General features: G+C 40.6%; 1 long non-coding RNA gene and 1 pseudogene across 1 annotated transcript; one reads left to right on the plus strand and one right to left on the minus strand.

The window, feature by feature from the left end:
* The first annotated feature begins 249 nt into the window (after positions 1-249).
* LOC128316478 (uncharacterized) lies at positions 250-17,229 on the plus strand. The gene is made up of 3 exons (XR_008300439.1): positions 250-479; positions 12,247-12,378; positions 16,898-17,229. It is a non-coding gene; the product is annotated as an uncharacterized LOC128316478 (long non-coding RNA).
* On the minus strand, positions 6,946-7,821 carry LOC106969270 (60S ribosomal protein L5-like; annotated as a pseudogene).
* Positions 17,230-19,983: the final 2,754 nt, after the last annotated feature.

Here is a 19,983-nt window from a genome sequence, read left to right on the forward strand (position 1 = left end):
AACTCAGTATTGTGTTAGGCACTGTAAGAGAGTCAAAGGAAGTATAATATTCCATTAGTTAAAGATGTGCATTATTTCATGTTTTTAAAATCTTTGGAATAGAGATGCTATTTATAATCAATGGCAAGTCTAATTGGCAGCATTTTCTCTTTATTAGTGGAATACAACAGTAAACACACATCTTATTTAGATATCTTAAATCCAATAAAATATAGTTTAAGAAATAATCCCAGCCTTCATGGTGTCTCCCCTCTAGTTAGGAAGATAATGTTTTGTCATTTGATGTCATAATAAGCATTATTAAGACAGACTGTAACTTAGAAATTCACACTAACAGCTTTGGCTACAGAAAAAGAAAAAAATAATTGAAAAATCACAACTCATCATGTCCCTAACCACTCCCTTTTTAAAACCCTTCCAACAGCTTCTTCTTGCTCTTAGGATGAAGACTAAACTCCTTATGTGGACCATGAGATTTGGTATGTCCTGGCACTTGTTAAGTTTCTATCCTCATCTTGCACCACTCTTCTTCTTTCGCTCTCTCCACAGTGGTCCTCTGTTTTTCTTTTCTTTTCTTTTTATTTATGTTTGTTTGTTTGTTTGTTTTAGTCCATCTTATTTCTATGCCTCCCCCCCCTCCCGGAATTTTCCCTTGCTGTTTCCTCTTCTTGGAGTGTCTTCCTTACATTCTTCAACCAGATAACTCTTAATCCTTCTTCCGATTTCTTTAAAAGAGTCACTTCTTTGGAAAAACTTTCTCTAATTTTCTGATTAAGTCAAATTGGTTCCTTATATGCTCTCAAAGCAATGTGTATCCTTTTCTTTGTAGCCCTTGCCATGAATACATATAGTTACATATTAATTTGATCATTTGAATAATACCAGTTTCTCCTATTACACTTGAAGCTCCTTGGGGATGGATTCCTGTCTGTTTTTCTCATTATTGTGTCCCAGGACCTAGCATAAACCCTGGTACATGGATGATGCAAATACATATGTATTGATGAATAAATGATGAATCTGTACATGTTCACAGAAGATGTCATGGTAGCTTTGTGATTTGACCCTCATCTTGCAAATGGTGGGCAGTGAGCATAGAGAATATTACAGTCATTGGGTCACACTAACATGAAGTAAAATCTCAATTCTGCCTTCAATGGAATTATTGAGATCATTAAATTATCATATACAAAACACTTGTGCAGTATCTGGACTGCAGATAACACTTAATAAATCACAGCCTTTATTGTTGTTACTACATGCTTATGTCTAAGAGGCTGTTTGGAGGTTGGGGTCATGCCTGATTTTTGTACATTTGTAGTACCTTCTGCCTGCCACGTGTCCATAAACATCCATAACTGAACACATGGCATTAAGGTTAAAGAAATGTTTCTGGGAGCAAGTATAGGAATGATTGAATTTGCTTTGTGTCTAGGTCCATGTCTAAATAATAACTGTAAAAGTTGCCTTTATGTTTTTCAAGAAATCATTTATGAATGGTAGGAAATCCTTCTGAATGGTAGGGAGCTATCTAATCTTTCTCAGTGCAAATGTTCCTCATGCAGCATCTGTGATTCAGCAGCATTTTCAGGTTTGGCACCAGTACATGGTTTTAAAGGGGAATAGAATCCCTAAATCAAATCATGGGGCAGGGGCTTATTAATGCCCCTGGCTTATGAATTCCCACTGTGGCACCCAGGGCTGTTCACAAGCTCCTGGCTCCTAGCTACTTCATCTGGCTGTCATTTTTGGCTGCAAGCCTCATAATATAGAAAGTATGTCACAATGTGTTTAAGAATAAATTTATTTTCTCTCATTAGGCCTAGATTTTGAGGAGTCCTTTAAATCCATTAATATTGGCATTTTTCAGCAGAGAAACATTTTCATCTGTTTTTACCTTTGATCATTGATTTTAGTTCCATTTTATAACACTATTTGTCTGTGTAATGGTTCTCTATTCTCTTATCTCTAATTCTCTCTAAATGTCTTTATAGTTTTGAGGTGGGTGTGTGCGTGTGTGTGTGAATTAACATTACTTTGAGATCATTGTAGATTCACATACAGGTGTAAGAAATATATAAAGATCCCATATACCCTTTGTTCAGTTTTCTTCCAGGGTAATATCTTTCAAAAATATAATAAAGCATCACAGACAGGATATTGACATTTCTATAACCTACCAATCTTATTCAGATTTCCCCAGTTTTACTTGTACTCATCCGTGTGTGTGTGTGTGTGTGTGTGTGTGTGCATACTTAGTTATATGTAATGTTGTTACATGTGTTGGCCCATTTTCCACCTCCATAGTCAAGACACAGAATAGTTCCATCACCACAAATATCCCTGACATTGCCTTTTTATAATGACACTCAACTCCTTCTTGCCTGACTCCTCACTTTGTTCTTTTTTTCTACATGACTTTTATATTAGTCTACCATATTACTGATTGGATTTTCTGCAATATCAATCCTGCTCTTCACTGCTTCCAGTATAAATCGTAATTATACAGACATACTCTTTTTCCTCATAGTCCTTTTTAAAAAATCTTATTCATATCCCCTGCTTTGTTATTCCCTTTTCCCTTTGTAGCTATTTTCACATGAGCATAAAATTGGGCAGGATCCTGGGGAGTCATCTAATCCAGGGAAGCAAATTCTTGGAAAATATGCTGACATATACTTCTGTACTTCATATACTGAGGCTTATGGCTTGCAGTTCTCCAAGGCAAATACAACTAATCAATTGGATATGGCATACAAAAGCAAATCTGTTTGCCATTCATGGTCTTTTCCAATCTTTCATTTCACAAATGAAGAAACTAAGGACAAATATAAGAGAGTCTGTAACAAAGTATACAGATAAGATTGGGAAACAGATCCATATCTGAAAATGATGAAATGGAAAACCAATGCCATTTGCATTCTTATAGTTCCAAGTCTTTGCTTGGCCTCAGGGATGTTTTGCATCTAGGCTGGATGTATGGTACTTCTGGATGACAAAGAACTCTCAGGAAGGATCTGCTGATAAAGCTATTTTTCAAAAGTGTTCTGTGCCTGAAGAATTTCCTGCCTAAATAAGGCAAAAGAACGAAAGACTGTGGATCCCACCTCTAGTTATATGTATGTTATTTGAGACTTTTCTCCCCACCTTTCTCTTCAGCCAGTTAAAGAGCTTTAAAAGCAAGTGGGATTCAACCTGGTTGTATGTAACTAACAATGTAAAATAGCACTGATAAGAATGGATAATGAAGGGTAATTTTCAATCTTGAACACAAAGGATGTGGTCATATAATATAGACCTCACTTCAGAAGAGAGGCAGTATTATTTAGTGGTTAGGGCCATACACACTGGGTCCAGCTTCTGAGATTTGAAGCCAATCTCCAGCACCTATTAGCTGCTGACTTTGAGCAAGTTACTTAACTTTTTTTTGCTTCAGCTTCTTCATCTGTAAAATGGGGATTATAATATCAGTACCTACTTTACAGCAATGTTGTGAAGATTAAATAAATCAACATATACAAAGCACTTGGAAGGGTTCCTGACATATAGTAAGTGATATATTCGTGTTTGCAATGGTTATTTTCACCACATCTAGACATAATGTATGTATCTTATGAAGTATATATTGCTTTTCCCATAAAGGAAATAAAACTGAGGAAGTTACATAATAAATAAGTACCAATTTTGAATAGAGAAAAGAAAACTAATATTTCTAATTTGGGGAAGTCATGGATGCTTCTTAGAAGAATAGGCAGATGAGGGGCACGTGGGTGGTTCAGTCAGTTAAATGTCCATCACAGTTTGAGGTTTGAGTAGGTTTGAGTCCTGAGTCGGGCTTTGTGCTGACAGCTCAGAGCCTGGAGCCTGCTTCAGATTCTGTGTCTCCCTCTCTCTCTGCCCTGCCCCCGCTCATGCTCTGTCTCAAAAATAAATAAACATTAAAAAAAAAAAAAAGAATAGCCAGATGACTACATATGGGAGGAAGGACACTATTAAAACAGGAATAGATGGAGAAAAGAAGAAAACATGTCATATCCTGGTGTCAGGTCTCCTGGGGGAGGGTACCAGATGCATAAGACCTAGAGCAGCAATGTCATTTCATTCCTTACCTATTTATTTGGCAATAGTTAAATATATACCATGATGCAATTATGACGAGGAACAAAAGACAATAAAGAAACTAAACCCCAGCCTCAAATATAAGTATCGTGTTCTTCCAGGAGAGAAGATGTAGAGGGTAGAGATTGGTCATTTTCATGCCCTTTTATTATATTACTTTCTAATAAATTTTTCAGCACTGAGTAGGTGAAATTTTCCAGAGAGATAATACTTTGAGGTCCTTTCCTATTACTGAAAATATCATCAGAGTTTGTCCTCTTGATGATAGCTTCAGAATAGGGGTTGCAAACTCAAATCCTACAGGGGCCATAAGGGACAATAAACCAATGAAGCATTCTGAGTATAAGTGTAGGAGCACGAGAATGTAAAACTTGGGGTGTAGACCATGGAAACTTTGGGAGCACACAGACTATATAAAGGGCATCCATTTTGGAGTAGGTTATTGCCAGGTCTTTTAAATTTTTGAGAGAATTCAGAAATACAGAATTTAACATGAAAGCTCTTTTTTTTATTTAAAATTTTTTTAATGTTCATTTATTTTTGAGGAAGAGAGAGAAACAGAGTGTGAGTGGGGGAGGGACAGAGAGAGAGGGAGACACAGAATCCAAAGCAGGCTTCAGGCTCTGAGCTGTCAGCGCAGAGCCCGACGTGGGGCTTGAACTCATGGACCTTGAAATCATGACCTGAACCAAAGTCGGACACTTAACTGACTGAGCCACCCAGGTGCCCCAAAAGCTCTTTATTTTTAAATACTGCATCAAATACTGTAAACAAAATAGGTGTGCCAAACAGTGTGTTTGAATATCATTTTTTAGCCTTTGGCAACCAGCTGGAATTTAAACAAGCAATGACATATAGTGGGTGCTGTTGTCTTTCCAGCTGTCTGAGAAAACCCAGAGTTCCTGCTCCAAAGCCCACCCCCCGCCAGATACCCTCTACTCTATCCTCTCACACCCACTGGCTCTCCAGACAATAAGCTGGACAACTGAAACCAAGAGTCTTACTGCCAAGGTATTGCTGCTGAGATTTTCAAGTTTCAAGTCCCTGGTTTAGAGTGAGTCATCTCAGATTCAATTAATGGAGAATTCCTCTGGGTTTGTCACCATTGGCAGAGGGGGAAATGACTCAGACAGAGGAGTATGCAGTGCCTAATGGGTCCAGCATGTGAGGGCTTTTGAGATTGCTGGGTATGGTGCTCATGGTGCCCAAAGGGAGCACAGAGGAGGGCTAGAGGTTACAACATGCTCTCAGCTAAATTCACTGCTGGCTCTTTTGGACTAAAAAGAATTTGAGATATTTGCATCTGACCTCAAACATAAAGTAGGTCCAGCATCTCAAGGAGATGTATTATTACAAGCTCTCTGTTTCCTTCCCCAGCCTTATTTCCTTCTGCCTGCCCAAACTGTGCACTTTGCATCCTGGTATCACCAAACTACTTACAGTTCTCCCAACCCCCTTTCTTGCTTTTATACGTTTGTAAATTCCATTTTGCCTTCCTGGAATACCTTTGGCCTTATATTTATATTTTGCCTTTATTCCACAGTGCCTTGTGCATGGACAAAGGTTTATAAAACTGTATTGAATTGAATACAGTCACTACACAGCCCTGAAATGCCCACAGTGTGAACTGTCTCAATCCTGTGGGTCAGACCTAAAGCATCATTGACTCAGGCTCTGCCATCTAAGCCCTTCTGAGTTATCTGCGGGCATAATTGGGGTGATTAGAGCACAGAAAGTGGGAATGCACAGATAACTGAGAAGCCAGTAGTTTCACCCTACTGCTATCATTCACTCACATTTAGGAAACATTCATTGAAAAAATACTTTGTCAGGCATTGTTCTAAGCACTGGGGATACAGCAGTCAGGAAGAGGAATCTGCTTTTCTAAAGTTTCTATTATATGTGGCAGGGGAGAAGTAAATCAGTAAATATAAACACTAGAATACCAGGTAACATTAAATTCAATGAAGACAATCACACAGAATAATCTGATACAGCTAGAATAGTTGGGGTAGGATTTTCAGATAGAGTAGCAGTGTTGGTCTTTCTAGGAAAGCATTTTTTTGTGTGTGTGCTGAGACATACATGATTAGGACTCATGGTAAGACATAAAGGAAGAAAGTGCATTCCCATAGAGGAAAGAATGACTGGAAATGTTCAGAGCTTGGAATGAACTTGGTGTGTTCCAAAAAGAAAAGGGCAAGAATGGCTGGAACAGCGTTAGAGAGGGCAAGAAATAAATTCTGAAAAGTAGTCAGGTGCCAGAGAATGAAGGGCCCTGTGAGACCACAATAAGGAATCTGAACTATTGTGAGTGTGATAGCAAACCAGTAGAGGGTTTTATGCAGCTTCCTGTATGTTATGACTTTCCTTCAGTTGGTATGGATTGCTGCATGACAAGAGGAGAAACAGTAAAATAACTGAGACTGAACTTGAGGACTGGATGCCCCTTTACTTATGGACCCAATTTCAGACCAAAAGGCCTTTATTAGTCATATTGAGAAAAATGCCTTGGCAGTGATATTAGGAACTTGTAGACTCCATGAGGTGCAGTATTATTGAAATGATTGGACATGGACTGTGTCCTTCCTTATGCATACAAATATCTTTGTGGGCCTATATTCCTCCTTTGCATATATAATCTAGTAGTATACTGTTTCTTAAACCTTAACATATGTATGAAACACCCACAGATCATGTTAAATTGCAGGTTTTGATTTGATAGACTTGGGGTGCTGCATTCCCCCCTTTTTTTAGCTGCCTGGTGAATAAGTTTATTATTGTCTTTATCTGAAAAATCTTCATAGAAAATTGTGGTTTGGTTTATTAGCTCTCAGCAGCCTGCTCCTAAGCTCTAAGGAATCTTGCCTTCTGAACTACCTAATCTTTCTTCTGGACAAGAGACATTTGGGGGGACGGTTTCACCTCTTCTTCTTAACTTATTTCTTAGGCTTCTTCTTATAAACTGGATTCTCTCATATAGCAGTGTGAGCTTTCTTAAACATCCCCATCATGTCTGGAGTTATGTTGTTCCTTATGTAATGAGAGAATTGTTTCTTGTAAGAATCTTCATCTTTTTCCACTAGGTAATGCATATAATCTGCAACTTTCTGACCCAGGATGTTCTTCCAGTATACTTCTACATTGAATTCCTTGCTTTCTGAACTATACCAGGGAATTGTTTGAACTGTGAAGGATAGACAAGCCTCCATCCACAGCTCCCTTGAGGGCCCCATAAACTTTATTTCTAGTAGTAGTTCTGGCAAGCCCTGTATCCAAATAGCAGCTGAAGGTACCAGGTTGACCATCAGTGCTTTCCACATTGTATTCATCTCTAGTCACCTCCATTTGGCCTTCATAGGTCTTGTCCATACCAAATGAGTTAAGAAGACTGCAGGCCAGCAGCAGGCTGGTACAATATGCTGCAACATAATTTGTCAGGCCAACCTTCACACTTTGGGAGCTCAAGAGCAAAGCTACACAAACTATCATATCTCCTTCTCTACAGGCATAAGCAATCTGACAAATGATATGCATGAACTATCATCCTCTATTTAGATGTGTTGTACTTATTTTTATCCTGAATTACCAAGTGTTTCCAAGCATAGTAATCATTTTACCCTCTCATCTGTTTCTAAATTTCATTTGGTATCTCTTGAAATAAGCCTTATTCTTGACACTTTTAACAAACCCCATCCTGTGAAACAAAGGCCAGTCAGTGTCTATGGCTCACCACAGACCAACTGGGGTGCTGCATTTCTAATAATCTCCCAGGTGGTGCTGAGGTATCATGTAGTCAGATTATGCAGTCTGAGGACTACATTTTGAGAAGCCCCTTTGACCAGGATGCAATCAGAGTCCTTCACCTGTTTTCAGTTTACCTGTTCAGATTCAATCTCCTTGGTTCCAGGGTTGGAGTGACCTTGTATAAAAGGAGATAGAAGATGAAAAGTGATGTTGAAATCATACCTAGGCCCATGGGATCCTGAATTAAGTAGCGAGGCCAGATGGACTATGTCAATTCAAAGTTCTATCCATTTTAAGTGGTCATTCCAGATGCCCTCCTAAGGCACCAGGGCCATTTGTTACAGAATCTCCTAGAAGACAGAAGGCAATTTGAAACAAACCTGAGCCCTGAGCCCTGAGCACCCAGGACTGGCCAACGGGCCAGCTGACCATAATCTAATGGCACCCCATTTCTGTTTCCTAGAAACACCAGGCTCCCCTAGCCTGTTCCTTCAAGGAAAGCTCTTTGTATTGCTTCAAAGTCTTGCACAGGATATTAGCCACTTCCTTCTCTATAATTCATCCTTCCACTTTGCCATCTGGAATATTTCTCTTTTACAAGTGCCTAAGTTGTTACAGTTTGAGGCAGTTGAATCTTAAATTTGGTAATTTATTGTTTTTAATGCTTTCTTCCCCAAATTCAGATTTTGTGGTTTGAAACAGACTCCAGCCAGGATTTCTGCTTCCCAGCTAGACATCTGGTGGTCTGCCCTTTCCAGGTCTTCTCTGGGTTTATTTTTCAGCTTCCCACTAGTGACTATCAAGGGTTTCTTCAGTTCACTCCTCCCATTGCATCCATTAGTTTCTTTCATCTCATCACTGCCCTGAATGCCTAGGACAGACCCCTTATGGTGGGAGCTAAGATAGAGTTACTGGGGACCAGTAGGCTATAATTTCAATTGCAACACAAAGCTCTTGCTGTGCCTGAAATATCTTCCTACTGATACTTGAAATCCTACCTTTAAAAACCATTGGGGTTATGGGTCATATAAATAATAGGTAGAAATAAGTACAAGGTAAACAGCGAGATTTGAGAGGAAAGGGACCTCACAATTGTTGAATATTTACTGTGTGTCAAACTCTGAACTGGGATAGAATAGGTAAAATCACCCTTACTCTGCAGATGAAGAAATCAAGTCTCCAAATAATTGTCCCAAGGAATTCTGATTACAGAGTGGTGGGGTCAAGACTTGAACAAGATCTAACTCAAAGCCCATGTGTTTGTCATCAGGTTAGTATTGAAGAATTACATGAGGGACAGGACACAAGGCAGAGGATGTAAACCAGATTCTGGGAGGTATTTAAGGGTGGGATAATTGGGTACAATCAAGCCAGGAGGCAGAATGGGCACAGAATTTCCAGAACAAGGTACCAGCTACTAGATATAAACTTCATATTGAACTAACCTTGGCATTACTTCAAGATTTTTTGAGCTTCCTATTTATGGCAAGAACTGTACTTCCAGTTTGGTTAGCTTGAAGCTTGTAAGTAAAAGTGAATGGCAGTAATCTGCTTTATGGAAATTCTGAGTAGGAGTAGGACAAGATTAGTTGATCCCTGGAACTTTTTCCATGATTCTCTTTGAAGAGGTGCTTTTAGGTAACAATACCCTGGTGGTTCTCATCCCGTGGAAGTTTTAGCCCAATACTTGGGCCCCACCCAAGACCAACTGTTGGGTTTCTAGCTGTAGGACCCTGACATCTTTGCTCTCTGAAGATATCCAGGACTGATGAGAAGCCAGAGCTAAAACCACAGCCTCAGGATAAATGAGCTTACTATTTTTCCTTGCTCTGAAAAGGACAGATCTAAAACACAGGACAATTCTAGGAGGCAGAGGAAAATAGGGAAAGTTTTTTGGTGCTGAAAGCTAGAAAACTGAATTTTTATCATTTGGAAGGAGAAAAAGACAAATTTTGACCATTTTACAATTTTGCCAAAAGACCAACCACCCAGAAATTCCCTTCATCTCATGTTTTGATGAGTCCAACTTCCAATGTTTAACCTTCGTGGAGTCAAGAGTCAGGAGTAGGTTCGATTCCGACACCCACCGGAAAAGCTCAATTTTAAAACTCCTTATACTACATACAGGGTCCCCTATTTGTCTAAAGTACTTGCAACTAGGAAAAGCCTGCTTCATTGATTTTAGATCCAGAAAATCTAAGAGACACAGTGGTTATTTGTCCTGACCAAGGTTGCTTACTAAGTCATCAGGGAGCCAGAGCTAGATCTGTGCCCTCCTAGAGCTGTCTTCTTTAAGTGCGGCAGCATTTAAGACGTGACTGGAGGGGTTCCTGGGTGGCTCAGTCAGTTAAGCGTCCAACTCTTGATTTCAGATCAGGTCATGATCTCACGGTCATGAGATCTAGCCTTGCGTTGGACTCGGTGCTGGGCATGGAGCCTGCTTGAAATTCTTTCTCTCCCTCTGCTCACTCGCTCTCTCTCTCTCTCTCTCAAAAACAATACAAAAGTGCTCCTGGAATGTGATGAGGAATACAATCATCCCTACAAGATGAATAGGGGATGCTGAGAGAAATAGTCTGTGTGCCCAGCTTAATACAGCCTCGTAACAGTGCCCTAAGGATCCATGGGGCACCATGGTTACAGTTACAAGTTTTTAGCAAGTCTCTGTCTTTTTGGAATTGCTACAAGACCCCAAGATGAACTATGTCCCACGAAATCAGAAATGAGCTATAGAAGATTATGGAAACTTCAGAGCAAGATGATCCCAGCTAGCATTTATTCTTTCTTGATTTGTCCTCCGTCTATTTCTTGGGATTTATTACAATCCAGAAGAAAATAAATGAACTAGATTCACGATATGTAAATGAGCTTTTTGCCTAAGAAAAGGTATGGCCAAGAGAGAAAACATAAAAATCCCAAAGAGTTGAAGTAGACTTTTATTTTTTTTTAATTTTTTTTTAAACTTTATTTATTGTTGAGAGACAGAGAGAGAGCATGAGCGGGGAAACGGCAGAGGGAGGAAGACACAGAATCTGAAGCAGGCTCCAGGCTCTGAGCTGTCAGCACAGAGTCCGACGTGGGGCTTGAACTCACAAACTGTGAGATCATGACCTGAGCCGAAGTCGGATGCTCAACTGACTGAGCCACCCAGGTGCCCCGAAGTAGACTTTTATAGATCATCTAGGTCAGTGTATCCGTCAGGATTGGGAAAGAAATGAAAATGACTTCCCCATCTCACATGAGTTCATCTTATTGGTAGAGTGTAATCCAAATGCAAAACTCACGCTTCAGGAGTCTAAGAAGTACAGTTTTTGTCCCTAACCACTCTAAATAGAAGGATGGTAAAAAGAAGGTTTAGAGAATCAGTCCAACTATTGGGCAAAAACAGCAGTTCAACCAATAAACCATAGAATAGTGAGATGTAGCTACATGTTATTTTTTAAAAAAGAGATTTGGGGCGCCTGGGTGGTGCAGTCGGTTAAGCGTCCGACTTCAGCCAGGTCACGATCTCGCGGTACGGGAGTTCGAGCTCCGTGTCAGGCTCTGGGCTGATGGCTCAGAGCCTGGAGCCTGTTTCTGATTCTGTGTCTCCCTCTCTCTCTGACCCTCCCCCATTCATGCTCTGTCTCTCTCTGTCCCAAAAATAAATAAACGTTGAAAAAAAATTAAAAAAAAAAGAGATTTTGTTCTCAAATGAATTTGAGCCATGCTTGGCAAAACAAAGTTGAATATGGTTCTTTACTGAAATATGTCTCAGGATCTTCAATATCCACTTACACAGCCCCATTCTTCATATTTTGGAAAACATGAATTAGGTAAACACTTATCTAAGCCCATTTTGCAGATGAGAAAACTGGAGTCCAGAGATATTAAATAAGTGCCTGAAATTGAATAGCCAGTTGTTGGCAAAGCTTGGACCAGAATCTATGCCTCTTAACAAGCTAGGAGTGTTCTTTCTGCTAGGAGAGAATGAGGAGGAGGTAAGGGTGGCAGGCAGGCAAGAAAGAAGAAAGAGGAAACTGACAGGACGGTGAGAAGAGCTAGAAATCTAGAGGAAGACTATGCATCTCTGTCTCCCCCAGTTACTGAGAGTAAAAAGTACAAACACTCTGCATGCGTCCTGACCCCAGATGCAGAATGAATTCATTAAAGAAGGTCAGAGCCCTGAACCCACATCTCATCCCTTCCCACATGTGCCTGGAATATGTTGATGCTTTGGCCTCGATTAGTAACAGGGAAAACTGGTTCTGTGGAACATGTCATCTTTATAAATAGAACCAGAGGCCAGTGGTTTCTAAACAGTCAGGAGACACTCTGTCTTCTGGTGTCAGCTATTTATTTGTATTTCCGTTTCATAAAATGCACCTTCTCTGGTTCTAGGCTTTGCCCCATTAGACGTCTGCTCTCCTGCCCCAGATGTGCTACACAGATTCCTGGCCTCTTGACTCAAACCCCCGGGAACGGGGCCAGTGGGCACTTTCTCCTCTGGTCCCTGCCAAGGTTGTCACTGTGGTGAGGATGTTTGCATTTGATAGTAATTCCTCCTTTAGATGGTGCACTTAGGGGAAAGAAGAAAAAGAAAAATATCTTTCTCAGCTGCTATGCCTCAGTGGCCACATCTCTTTCTTTCAACCAACGTGCACATTTGTTAATTCTTTTTAACAAAACTTTTGGTGGGTTAGTTCTTTCTGGTTTGTCACCCACAAGAAGTAGGTAGTAATTCTGAAATGATGAGCAATCTGGTGATGTTATAGTGCAGTCTCTTCCCCACTCATGTCTTTCTTCCTTCCCTCCTTCCTTCCTCCTTCCCTCCCTCGCTCCCTCCCTTCCTCTTTCCCTTCCTCTGTCCATTTCTTCCTTCCTTCCTTCCTTCCTTCCTTCCTTCCTTCCTTCCTTCCTTCCTTCCTTCCTTCCTTCCTTCCTTCCTTTTTCTTCACACTATCTTCCTCAGGTAAATGGACACAAACCTGTCCTCAATCAACAAGGCTAAAAAAGGATTTAGGGTTCTCCAGTGATACAGCATTTCCTTTTCTGATAGACCTAATTTTATATGAATCATTCTGGAAATGGGCAAATCAGTCCTCTGTGAAGCAACTTATACTGTGGATAGCTATTTATCTCCCTTAGCCAACACATGTTTTGCCACAAGTAATAGAAGAGCCAATTAAAACTGGCTTAAATCCCACCCCACGCATAGCCGCCAGAAAAGGTAATTTAAAGATCACCCAAAGAACAGTTAAGGAATAGACCTACTTCTTGTATTTTTGGATCCAGGAGCTAAAACAATGTTACCAATTTCTCTCTTTCTTCCTCTTTGTCCTGCTTCCTGTATGGAAATTCACCCTTAGAAGACTTCTCTTAACCAAGACACCCCCAGATGCCCCAGAATGAGGAAGAGAGATTCTATCCTCCGACTGCTCAAACAGGTCCTGATATTTGTCTCACTGTACCAAGTTCAACCATGTCCAGTCTCCTGAACCAGTCACTGGCCAGGGCTGTTCATTATTTGATTGCTAAGGCTGGGGTCATGGGCCCACTTCTGGAGCCAGGGGTGAGGTGCTATTACCCAGAAGGAGGGCAATGCATGCTGATCAGGAGAAAATACTCTCAGTTACACTCAGTTTATTTATCATTTGTTCATTCATTCATTCATTCATTCATTCATTTTGCAGAACTGAATTGAGGGCTTGTTTTGTGCTGGAAACTAGGGATAAAATCCTGGATAACTACTACTTATCTGTCATGATGCAGCTGAAGAATCATCAATTTTATGAGGAATTCCTTCACTGACACCCTGTCCTGATGCTCCTTCTTTTCTCAGTAAATGCCTCCACTATAGCACACACCATTCAGAACTATATTAGTGTCTCCTCATCTTTCTCTCTAGTTTACATGAGCTTCTGAAGGATAAGCATTGTATCTTATTTATCTTGGACTCCCCAGGTACCAACAGTAGGCACAAAGCACTCAAAAAACTTTTGTTGAGTAAATATATGAGTATTGAGTTATTTATTTAATTATGAATTAATATATATGGCCCCAGTCCTTGGAGATTTTGAAAACTCTCAGGGGGAAAGAAATCCATACATAACTAACTAGAATACAGTGTGATCAGTGAGACAATAGCTATATGAACAAAGGGCTGGGAAGCACAATGGAAGATGACATATAACAGAATTATTGAAAAGTTGTAAGGTATCCTTTCGTATTACAAATTTATTTTTTTATTATGAAATTTATTATTGTCAAATTGGTTTCCATACAACACCAGTGCTCATCCCAACAGGTGCCCTCAATACCCATCACCTACCCACCCTTCCCTCCCACCCCCCATAAACCCTCAGTTCTCAGTTTTTAGGAGTTTCTTATGTTTTGGCTCCCTCCCTCTCTAACCATTTTTTTTCTTCCCCTCCCCTATGGTCTTCTGTTAAGTTTCTCAGTATCCACATAGGAGTTAAAACATAGGGAGTCTGTCCTTCTCTGTATGACTTATTTCACTTAGCATAACACTCTCCAGTTCCATCCATGTTGCTACAAAAGGCCATATTTCATTCTTTCTCATTGCCACGTAGTATTCCATTGTGTATATAAACCACAATTTCATTATTCATTCATCAGTTGATGGACATTTAGGCTCTTTCCATAATTTACTATTGTTGAGAGTGCTGCTATAAACATTGGGGTACAAGTGCCCCTATGCATCAGTACTCCTGTATCCCTTAGGTAAATTCCTAGCAGTGCTACTGCTGGGTCATAGGGTAGGTCTATTTTTAATTTTTTGAGGAATCTCCAAATTTTTTGACGAACTGTTTTCCAGAGCGGCTGCACCAGTTTGCATTCCCACCAACAGTGCAAGAGGGTTCCCGTTTCTCCACATCCTCTCTAGCATCTATAGTCTCCTGTTTTGTTCATTTTAGCCACTCTGACCGGCGTGAGGTGATATCTGAGTGTGGTTTTGATTTGTATTTCCCTGATGAGGAGTGACGTTGAGCATCTTTTCATGTGCCTGTTGGCCATCTGGGTGTCTTCTTTAGAGAGGTGTCTATTCATGTCTTCTGCCCATTTCTTCACTGGATTATTTGTTTTTTGGGTGTGGAGTTTGGTGAGCTCTTTATAGATTTTGGATACTAGCCCTTTGTCCAATATGTCATTTGCAAATATCTTTTCCCATTCCGTTGGTTGCCTTTTAGTTTTGTTCATTGTTTCCTTTGCTGTGCAGAAGCTTTTTATCTTCATGAGGTCCCAATAGTTCATTTTTGCTTTTAATTCCCTTGCCTTTGGGGATGTGTCAAGTAAGAAATTGCTGTGGCTGAGGTCAGAGAGGTTTTTCCCTGATGTCTCCTCCAGGGTTTTGATGGTTTCCTGTCTCACATTTAGGTCCTTTATCCATTTTGAGTTTGTTTTTGTGAATGGTGTAAGTGGTCTAGTCTCATCCTTCTGCATGTTGCTTTCCAGTTCTGCCAGCACCATTTGTTAATGAGACTGTCTTTTTTCCATTGGATATTCTTTCCTGCTTTGTCAAAGGTTAGTTGGCCATACTTTTGTGGGTCTAGTGCTGGGGTTTCTATTCTATTCCGTTGGTCTATGTGTCTGTTTTTGTGCCAATACCTTGCTGTCTTGATGATTACAGCTTTGTAGTAGAGGCTAAAGTCTGGGATTGTGATGCCTCCTGCTTTGGTCTTCTTCTTCAAAATTACTTTGACTATTCGGGGCCTTTTGTGGTTCCATACAAATTTTAGGATTGCTTGTTCTAGCTTCAAGAAGAATGCTGGTGCAATTTTGATTGGGATTGCATTGAATGTGTAGATAGCTTTGGGTAGTATTGACATTTTAACAATATTTACTCTTCCAATCCATGAGCACAGAATGTTTTTCCATTTCTTTATATCTTCTTCAATTTCCTTCATAAGCTTTCTATAGTTTTCAGCATACAGATCTTTTACATCTTTGGTCAGGTTATTCCTAGGTATTTTATGATTATTGGTGCAATTCATATTACAAATTTAAATCTATCTCCCTATAATGTCTCCCTGAATTTTCTTAGTTCTTCATTCTTGAATAGCTCCAAATATGTCTACCTATTTTTCTAGCACCTGGGACAATTCCTGACAACACATAGACATTTAATCAATATTTCTAAAATAATTAATTGCATTTTTTCAGCTATGTAACAATATCAGTTGTGTAAAGGTAGATATCTTATCCTACTCTTGGATATTCTCTGATAATGGTTATATCATTGTAAGCAAAATTACTCTCTTGTTGATAATCCCCTGTGTTGGTATGTCTGCAACCAAAAGTCAACTTCAAAATTGGTTGTTTGAAACCTGAATTACATTTTCTTTTAGGTAAAATATGGTCAATGGTGCTTGCTTTCCAAGCTAGTACACACTAGCTAATTTGGTGGATATTGGTACTGGTCTAGATCTCAGGAGTCAGAAACCTCTAAATAGTCCAAACCTTCATTTGAAGTGTGAGTTGAGTTTTGAGCAGAACTGGGCCAAATCAGTCTTGGCCTCCCTTACCTGGCGGTGTCCCTCTTTCTTCCTCTATTGTCCTATTCATCCATCGCCTTCTGCTACACTAAGGCTTCCATAGCTATGGTGGCCTTAAAAATGCACCACTTAGAATTCCTGCTGTGTCATGGGGACCATATTTAATAGATATCCCTAGATGCTGTGCTCCAAATCCATGCCATCTGCTCTGAGGCTTTGCTTCCCTTGGGATACTCTCAGCCAATGACTGAGCACAAGGGGGGTACTAAGGCAGGCCCATACCTGTGAGATCCCAGATAAATTGGTACTAGGGGTCTCCATCAACCTAGCCAAAAATTTCCTAGCACTGTGCTGCAGTCTGAGACTGCTAACCCAGCACTCTGTCCTTCTTTCCCTCTTGCCTTCACAGGGTCAGACCTGTTCTATGGTCTGACAGCTCTCCTTGTCTTCTCTGACTCCACCTCTGTTTCTCTCGCAGACATTTTCCAGTAGATTGCTTGCATGTCTAATTCCATCTTGGCTTCTGCTTCTTGCAGGATGAGGTGTAACAGATTTGTGACCTTGAGATTGCATACAGGAAGCATGCAGCAGGGAGACTTCTTCAACCCCAACAACTGATGAGCATTTCCTTGCTTGGGGTACAGAAGAGAGTGGTTGGACAGTGCATCAAGGAAGTATTAATTTGAACAAGAGGGGTTGGATCTACCTAATGGAGCTGGAAAAGATCTGAGACTCTTATACATGTAGTTAGCACCCAATCTTCCTCAAAACCTTAAGGTCAAACATGTGATCTGTTCTTCCTCATTTCCTGACTTATATTTCAGACTGTTTCTTGTTTTTACATTATTAAAGTTACTTTGAAGATTCACTTTGATCTGATTTAAATGGAAATAAATAGGAGTAGAAAGAAACGGTTTCCAGTGCAATTTTCTGCCCCTTCACCTCCAACACTATGTGTGCATCCAGTCCATACTGAGACGTTGGGCATGTCAGATGAGTAACTTTGGTCCTTTTTACATGATTTTGTCTATTCTTTACATTTCTATTCAATATTTAATAGGAATGGGAAAAATAATAAAAGTAAATGCTTTTTACATTCAAAATAAAGGTATATTTTCCATGTACATATTACATGTGATTTTCTGAACTAGACAATTTATTGAGAGGCATAGTAAACTCTTTAAATGTAGACATTCTAATAAATCATCCCCAGGAAAGAGCACATACAGCATCATGAATTTTTCAGTTTCAGAATTTAAGCAGGCTGGACTGTTACAGGGAACTCCCAGAAGGCCAGTCTGAAAGTTAGTAGTGAGACCTTATACACACCATGTAAATTTCATGTATTTGCCATAAAAAATATCAGCAGAGAGAGGCTGGCAGCAATAGGGAGTGTTTAATTGCAGCCAAATCCATTTATGTCTCATGAGTTTTGTCAGCAGTCCTGTATGGAGACCTGAATTGACTGGCTCCCTACTCTAGTTTTATGCCAGTAGCATTTTGGTGGCCCCTATTGACTGGTGCTCTGGACAGCTGCCTAATGGCTCACCCATGAATCTGGCCTGTATCATCCTAATCCTGGGCTATAGAATGGACTCAGCCTGAAACACTGTGTCATTTCTATGAAATGCCCCCTGGAGAGCCTGGGTGCCATCTGGCCAGAGGAAGACTGGGGAGAGGGGAGCCTGCTGGAGCTAGATGAAGGGATTGGGTTTTGGTCATGTAGCTGGAAGGGTGAAGTATAGTTGTGGTAGAAAGTCACAGGTTTTTCTCACCATCTGAGAGGGAAAGTCTTCAGAGAAATAAGGGAGGTGGCAGTGCTTTTCAGTTTTGCCATTCTTACCACCTGCAAAACATTTGGCAAAGTATGGAGACTTTTTTTGTGGTTGTCACAAGTGGTGGATAAGTGCTACTGGCATCTAGTGGGTAGAGGCTAGAGATGCTGCTAAATATCCTATAATGTTTGGAACAGCCCCACAACAAAGAATTTTCTGGTCTAAAATGTAAGTAGTGCTGAGTTTGAGAAACCCTGCTAGACCCAGGATTAGCTCTAGTCCTGGGCTAGGATAGATTATGGGTGTTTTCTTTCCTTTCTAGGATAAAAGCTTTCCTACAAGGCCCACATCTCCCTTTGCTTCAACCTTGGCTTACCTTCTTCTCATCTGAGTCCTGCAGCATCTACAGTCCGTTCCACATCCTCACCCCATACTGGTGGAGAACATGCATGGCCAGAAGTTGGGAGGGAAGGGAAGGCAGAGAGCTTTGATCTAAGGTACTCCCCATCTTCACTGGCTTTCATTTGTATCCTGAGGCATTCACAGGAAGGAAAGGTTTTATAGACTAACAAGGAGACTGGGCTCAAGAATTAGTGGGGTCCGGATTTGTGCAGAGGAGGGAAAGATTCCAGGAAAGAGGCTCCTTATTAACAGTTATGTGGGAGAGGGAATATGTGTGGTATGCTTATGTTCCATTTGTCTAAATGTTTCCATGAAGTCAGAAACATTACCCAATATTCTGACTATCCATAAATGCATAACAAATCACCCCTAAATTAGCAGCTTAAAGCAATTTGTTAGTATCTCTCACAGTTCTTGAGTTGGCCTGGCTCATCCAGGTGGTTCTTGCTTGGACATCTTACATGTGGTTATAATCAGATGGCGGTGGAAGACTGTAGTCATCTGAAGGCTCGACTGCCCTGGATGTCCAAGACAGCTCACTTGTATGGGTTGCACTTACTGTTGGCTCTCGGCTTAGAAACTCAGCTGAAGTTGCACCTGGAACATCTCCATGTGGCTTCTCCATGTGGCTTGGGCTTCTTACAGCAGGGCATCTGGCTTCTAAGAGGGAACATATGGAAAAGCAAGCTGCAAATCTTTTTGTGACCTAGCCTCAGAAATCCCAGATTTCAGATGGTTAAAATAAAGTCACTGAGGCCAGCTCAGATTAATGAAGAGGGAAATTAGACAACTTCTCTTGATGTGAAGAGTATCATGTACACACGCAGGGAGGGAAGGGATTGATTGTTGCCATCTTTGACTGTTTACCACCTCCTACTCTTTGATGCCTCAGACTCTCCTTCCCAACTCCAACACCCCAAACAAGAAGGCCTAGCATAATGCTGTGCCAAGTAGGTGAGAGCCAGTATGGAGTAGTGGTTAAGACCATAGATGTTTAGAGGCAGGGAGACCTGGGTTTGAGTATGGGATTTTCTATTTAACAGCTGTGGATCTTGGACAATTTGTCTAACCTGTTTGAGTCTCAGTTGGCTCATTTGTAAAAGGGTATTAATATATATGTACCTCCCTTCTTTGTACCTAGTTGGGGGTGAGAAGGGTGTTGGCCTCAATGGATTCCTTTGGCTTTCTGCTTATATTTAGGTTCAGGCATTGAAGGATCCAGCAGGAGACTGGAGAACACAAGGCAGGAGAGTTTGAAATATTTAATCCCACTGGAATGCTGCAGTTCTGTCATTATCTGTGACATTTCATGACCACAGCTTCTGCAGGGCAGCTCACTTTCCTGGCTCCAGCTCTCACTGTTCCTTCCCTTGCCTCTACAGGCCTAGAGGTAAAAACAGCTTCTCAGTGTTGCTTTTCTTGGGTGCCTCAACATCCCTCCTTAG

This window comes from Acinonyx jubatus, chromosome A1 (genome assembly GCF_027475565.1).
Source record: "Acinonyx jubatus isolate Ajub_Pintada_27869175 chromosome A1, VMU_Ajub_asm_v1.0, whole genome shotgun sequence".
NCBI classification, from domain to species: domain Eukaryota; kingdom Metazoa; phylum Chordata; class Mammalia; order Carnivora; family Felidae; genus Acinonyx; species Acinonyx jubatus.